Genomic DNA, 7056 nt, shown 5'->3' with positions numbered 1-7056 from the left:
CAAACGTCTCCCCCGAGACAATTTATTTGCAAATGCGTCAACAAAAGGAGTTGGATGGGTGTTGCCATATTATCTAGACTTGAATAACACGCCGCTTCCCTATTCAGTGTCCCCTTTGACTGATTTCAAAGAGGTAACGTGATAATACTGAAAGCTAGCTGACAAAAAAATGCAAACAAAAGCTACCTCCCTCTTTTAGTATTATGACATGAAAGACACCTGTTCTTTCTCAGATGTGGCACAAAAAATATGAAATGAATACCACCGTAGATAAGCACATCATCTGGGAGATTGACTCGGAGACGCTAACGTCTGGCATACTGTATTATACAATGCTTCCAGGCCATAGACAGAACGAGAAAAGACGGAACATTCCCGTTCAAATCAACGTCGCTGGGTGGTCAAAGCGTCGGCCATTTTGATGTGTAATGTTGGCATTGCTCCTGGTGCAGTGGCCCTGGGTTCCTCCTGGTGCAGTGGGCCTTGGGTTCCTCCTGGTGCAATGGGCTCTGGGTTCTTCCTGGTGCAGTGGCCCTGGGTTCCTCCTGGTGCAGTGGGCCTTGGGTTCCTCCCGGTACAGTGGGCCTTGGGTTCCTCCTGGTGCTGTGGGCCTTGGGTTCCTCCTGGTGCAGTGGCGGGAATCTCTGCTCCCTGGTAAAAATAAATGCCTCCTTGTCTCATGTTGGCCAAAAAGCACATGATGATCCTCTGGAGCATTGGCACAACGTTCTACGGAAAGATGAATTAAAAGCAGAAACTGTAGAAAATCCATCAACGCATCCGACAGAATAACAAGTTTGGGGTAGGATCCCAGTGACAATGGTCAAATTGAACTAATGTTCTGCTGCTTCACGGCCTGAACCGCTTGCGACGAATCGGGAATTCTGTGTCTGTATCACCGGTTCAGTGCCAAGCCACTGAGCTGAGGCTTGAAATGACTCTGGGCTACAAGACACAAACACCAGCAAGTCTCCTTTAACTCTACTCTGTTCAGTTCGCCCGATATATATCTTTTGGCGTTGGCAATTGAGGAACAAATTGGGGATTCACAAAATAATATTAGCCCTCGTGGTGAACTTTTTTAAACTCGTATTGGTGAATCTTGATTTCAAAGATTAGTTTTTAATGCCCATGTCTTATGTCTAAACGACAGCATTCAGTGTCAAAAGCTCAACCTTTTGGTTCTGGAATGAGAGTAGTGATAGATAAAAGGCACTTTTAAAGGCACTTAAGACTCTGCCCTCTGACACGTTCCCTCCCAACGAATTCTTCAAACTTTTTCTCATCATGTATTTTTAGACACGCAGGTCCAGACTCTCTGTGTTCGCATGGGAAGCTCGCTCGCATACTTTCATGCTTGAGAGACAAAGCAGACAGGACAAATGAGGATGTTTCACCAAACACAAATTAGAAACACCGTGATCAGAGCAGAAAGCAAAGGAACCAAAATAATCAGAGACGAAAAAACAGAGACACCCCGTGCAAAAACGTCATTGTTCACGTACAGTGTGTAGCTACTAAAACATCCAAAATACATTTAAATGTTTATTTTACTAATTTGTTCATTTGCGTCTGTAGATTGCGCCAAAACTCACGTGCGCATGTCATCATAAAGTATTAGATAACTTGTAATGATTGTCTTAATGTATGGGATAAGCTGGTGAAGTTTAATGCTGATATTTAGTATGTTTACCCTATTCACCTGTAGTGTCTTCAAAATATATGTTATTTAACTAAACGTCTCTTTAACGGCCATTTTCTCTAAATTAGTTTTTTCTCAGACTCTAATCCAGAAATCTCCACTTCAGTAGCTCTGACATCCACCAAACTTTACACTTTCATTTTCTTTTTTTCCTTATGTCTATTGACAGTATTTTCTGATTAATGGAGTAATACAAAGAGATATCCAAAATGTCCTCTGTGAAAACCTTTGACTCTAACACGTCAACATAACGAAACAGGACTTTTGAACCTGGCTTTATTCCATGTTCAGATTCCTGTTCTGCAAATTAACCCACATTAAATAAGACAATGCCTCATTCTTCAATTTTAAAACTCGTTCCCGATGAGTGTATGCGACTGCGCCCAGCGTCTTTTGTTTTCTCAGCGCTACGCCTGTTTTGTGCCGCTCTGAGCGCTTGAAGGTGAAAATCTTTCCTTGCTCTACCGTTACGGCTGTCAGATCGAGCCGTTTGTGTTGGCAAGCGTCCTACCGTTGGTGCTCTTGGTAAAAAAACGAACAATGTCAAACAAATAGAAAGTAGCCTAAATAGATAGAAGCAAAGGGGGGATATCATGTTGTTAAAATATTGTATCGTAGTTCCATATACTTTCTTCAAATTTGGCTGGAAAGGACGAAACTGATTAGAATTTGGAAGGTCAAAAGTCAGGTTGACCCTGGTCTCGTGATACCTCAGGAATTTCTTCAAATTTGCCACAAACGTCCACTTGCAATCAAGATTGAAGTGATTCGAATTTGGAAGTTGTTGGGCGAAAAAATTACTTTTAGAATGATCCTTTCTTATTGTTTAACACACAAGGCTCCGTGAAGTCTGTGGCTCCTGTGTGAACTCTCTTCACACTTGCTACCTCAGATGTTCCTTGTTTTGCAGTCGCTGTGACCTTCTGTGAGGGGCGATTGTATATCTTACTAAACGTCAAGATGACGTTTGCTTGTGCGGAAGGCGAGAAGAACGAGTTCAAGACGGGTCACGTAGCTTTATGCAAATGATTCCGTGTCGGCGCACTTGTGTGTTATCCGCGGTATAAATATCAGAGACTCAGAGACAGACCTCTGAGCAGCCTTGATGCGTGACTTGTATGTGTTTCACCTCTGTCTCCTTCTTGCAAGAATAACTACCATGTGATAATGACTTTTACATCGGCGTAGAGTGAATTTCTCGAGCAGAAGTCAAAGGTCAGTGTGAACTCACAATTAACTTATTTTTGGCCATAACTCAAGATGTCATATTATGACAACTTCACACAAATGTCTAATCGGATGGAATTATGAAGTGATGACATTTTGGACAGACATGAACGTAATCTGGAACATGACCGCGAGGCTTCAACTCAAAACTTTTTGCCTAATTTAGCCAAACTTTAAAACACAAAATGATTTGCCATTCCTTATATATAAAAGATTAATACAAAAAATGTGCCTTTAGACAATTTGCTGATCTTTCTTGGACATATCCTTTGTCACACTGCTGCAGTTCAACATTCTCGATATTGTTTGCCACCGTGCAGCTTTGACAGCTGTTGAGCAAGGGAGCCACATTTTCACTTTCACCACCTGGGGCTACAAACCTTTTTTTTTTTTAAGTCAGGTATTTAGTGTGAGTCAGTGGGTGAGTCAGCAGTAGCTGGCAATTACAATACAGTATGACAAACGCAAATCCCCAAACACAATGCACGAGCACAGAGGAATAACCAGTAAAGTCGAAACACTAAATCCATCATCGAGAGATCAGAGCAGTTTAATCTGCAGAGGATTACATCGCAGGAGATTAAATAAGCAATGCCTTGGCAAGAACTCCTTGAAAAACTCGTATTGGTGTTGTAGACTGTTGTAGAGTAAGACACAATACACTTACAATAACATGTACTGTTGGGCAACCTTCAAACATCAATCAAATAAACAGTACAGGAGTTATTTTTCCCACGAATGTCAGCGCCAGTTTGATCAGTCGGTCATTTAACCTCATGCAAATTTATGTAAAAAACATAATTGTGTTATTTGTTTGATTTGAATTTGTTGCAGAAGATAAAACTACTATTTCACTAGTCGATAAAATTTGCTGTTGCATGGTTGCACAAACTTGCGTTATGCAATCCTGGTATTGATCAATCAAATATACAATATGTGCATTATCTGACATAATGGCCCTGTAAGAGCCACGTTAAACTGTTAACAGATTTTTTTGTATTTTACTTTTATTGCAAAAGTAATGAGTGGGTAACGCCCTTTAAAATGTTACGCATACAATAGAATTAAGGTTGCAAGATGTGCTTTGATGCGTATCAGGTTAAAGCTCCAGTCTGTCCTGCTATTGGATAATTCTTGGTTGACTTCGGTTGAAGTGGGTTTTTAAGTGCAAGTCAAGCTTCGATGGAGCAGATTGTAGACTGTATTTAAGTTATTGCCAGCAGAATGTTTTCATGGATTAAACTACTTTTAACGCACTGCGAGCCTCGTCATTGTGTAGCTTGCCATGGAAAGTACAAGCCTGCAAGAGCACGTGAGTTGGACATGGCGGTCCACACGAGTCAGAACTCTTTACATCTTGCAAGAAGTGGCGAAAGAAGGACGGTGCAACAACATCCGTTTGAGAATCGCACACTGATTTGCTTTCTTTCAAATTTCACTGCACAGGTGACACTGTGGTGCATGTGTGTGTGTGTGTGTGTGTGTGTGTGTGTGTGTGTGTGTGTGTGTGTGTGTGTGTGTGTGTGTGTGTGTGTGTGTGTGTGAGTGGAGGTTAGTGGCAGTCCCTCATGTCTTACTCTCATGTTGTTTTTTTGTAATGCAGAAAAAGAATGCATGCAGTAAAAGGTCATTGGGTAGACGTCCCACCTCTTGGACTAGGGTGCATGCAACAGTTGTTCAAGGGCAGCTGACTTTAAAGACATTTTACAGGATTATTAGCTGTTGTATTGGACAAATTTAACCAGGAAAAAATGAATCGTTTGCGTGTCGTTATGATTGAGTGCTTCTAGTGCTGCTAATCTAATCTACAATGGATCCTCTATATCCTGCCGCTTTGAGGATCTTGTTATATCTACTGCTTGCCTGGTTTTGGAGCTCCTTTTCGTTTTGGATCGAAAGGCTGAAGTGAAACTCAAGGTGGAGGGGTATGTTTATACTTAAACAAACAATACTGCAGCTCTGTGACTTGTCGGAGAAAGCATCTGTACGCCAGATGTCGACCTTTTATCTGTATCGTTGCGTCCTTTCTACCTGCCCCGAGAGTTTCCACAACTTTTTATAACAACGGTGTACATCGACCCGAGGGCAGATGCTGCCTCTGCCTCCAGCGCTACCTTTGATGCAGTGCAAAAAAACTGCAGTCGACTTCACCTTGATGCACCAAACTTCTTATTGGGTGATTTTAACCATGTCTCCCTTAAAAAGACCCTTATAAACTTTTATTAATATGTCTCCTGTCCAACCGAGCGGGATAAGACATTAGATCTTTGTTATGGGTCAGTAAAGAACGCTTGTAAATCACTCCCACTACCCCCGCTGGGCTCTGGTCTGCATAGAGCTACAAAAGAGCTGAAAATAGACATTTTAAAAGCAAAACAGATATTATAAAACTGAACTAGAGAAGACGATGGCTGAAAACAACCTTGGCTCAGCCTGGTCTAGCATGAAAACTATAGCAGGCCTCGGGAATCCAAAGAACAGCGGTCATGTCACTTTGGATGGCTTCAATTCAGATACTGAGTTTGCTAATGCCCTCAATCGTTTTTATATTCGTTTTGATACCTTTGATTTTATTGGTTGGGATGAGGATCAGCGCCTCTAAATCTGAGGTCGTGGTTCTCAGCAGGAAACCGATTGGATTGCCCACTCCGGGTAGGGAATGAGTCCTTACCCCAAGTGAAGGAGTTCAAGTACCTCGGGGTCTTGTTCGCGAGTGAGGGAACAATGGAACGTGAGATTGGCCCGGAGAATCGGAGCAATGTGAACAATCTTACAAATATCTTGGGACAATTATCGACTCAAAAGTGAACTTCGAAGCAAACTGTGCAGCCGTGTCCAAAAAAGGGGCACCAGCGTTTGTTTTGTTTGAGGAAACTGTCCTAAATCCACATTATCAAAACCATGAAGACCTTATTTTATCGTGCTTTTATTGAATCGATTTGTATCTTTTTCTTTGGCGTCGTGGTTTGGAAACCTCTCTTTAAAGAACAGAACCTTTCCGTATCAAATTGTGAAGTGGTCCAGCAGGCTGATTGGTGAGTCACAGCTTAACTTGGAGTCCCTGTACACCAGACAGTTGCAACGGACAACCAGCTCCATTTTAAAGGACGGCTCCCATCGACTGATGGATGCCTCGCTCTCTATTGCAAACCAAGTCTACCTACGGGGATGAGAGATGAGAGATGTAACCTGTAACCTGTTCGGTCACCGAAGTAATATGGCCAAAATCCAAAAAGCATCAACATTAATTACTTGTGTGCTTACCGATACTTCCCATGATGAACATGGTGTTCCTTTCTCTTAGTACATCAATGCTTTACGATCTCATAAATCAGTTTTGACAAGATATCGTCAAACTCGTCAGGCAACTACAACTCAAATATTCATCTCTCTGGCATGTGGTAGATATTTGTTGAGCTCTGTTTCAAGTCGCGTGAAACTTTTATCTGTTGCGCCTGAAGCTGATATTTTTTATTTTATTATTATGATAATTTTTTTTTATTGACCGTTTATTCATCTGGGATAGTCCCATTGAGATTTAAAATGTCTTTTCTGAGGGAATCCTGGCAGCAAAATAAAACAGCAAAAAGTTAAAAACAATGAAAAAAATGTACATTAGAGACACTAGTAACGGACTATAAAACAAAACAGCAAATGACTGTTTTTAATATAGACTCTCTAAGTGGACATAGTCACCCATTGGTCTGCGGATTAGGCCTCAAGTTCAGCATTTTGGCCATCGCCATCTTGGTTTTTTAGCTGTCGGCATTTTGTTTCATTGCAACCAGAAGTTACACGAGAGGGTCGAGCTAAGTACAACCGAACGCTGAATGCGACATTTGCAAGGCGACCGAAATGTTACAATGAACTTGCATGAACTGAAAACAAACTGCGAAAGGATTCAAGTTGTAAGACGGACAAAAAAAAAAACACGGACGACTCCCAGACCGGACAACGCCGTGGTAGCGACCTGTCAGTCACAAGGTGGCCCCGCCCTAAAGCATACCTTTGCTATAAATGGGACAGTTCAGTCTCAGTGTTCACTTTGAGATTCTTGTTTATTGGATTAACCCTCACCTTCGTCTCTTCCGTCTCAGCCAGTCAGCGGTCGCAGTAACTCAAATCCA

The sequence above is a fragment of the Cebidichthys violaceus genome, unplaced genomic scaffold (assembly GCF_023349555.1).
Source record: "Cebidichthys violaceus isolate CVI_PGR_0920_01 unplaced genomic scaffold, fCebVio1.0.p SCAF_94, whole genome shotgun sequence".
In the NCBI taxonomy this organism is placed as follows: domain Eukaryota; kingdom Metazoa; phylum Chordata; class Actinopteri; order Perciformes; family Stichaeidae; genus Cebidichthys; species Cebidichthys violaceus.
The sequence above is the reverse complement of the archived record's forward strand: the minus strand, read 5'-3'. Positions refer to the sequence as shown.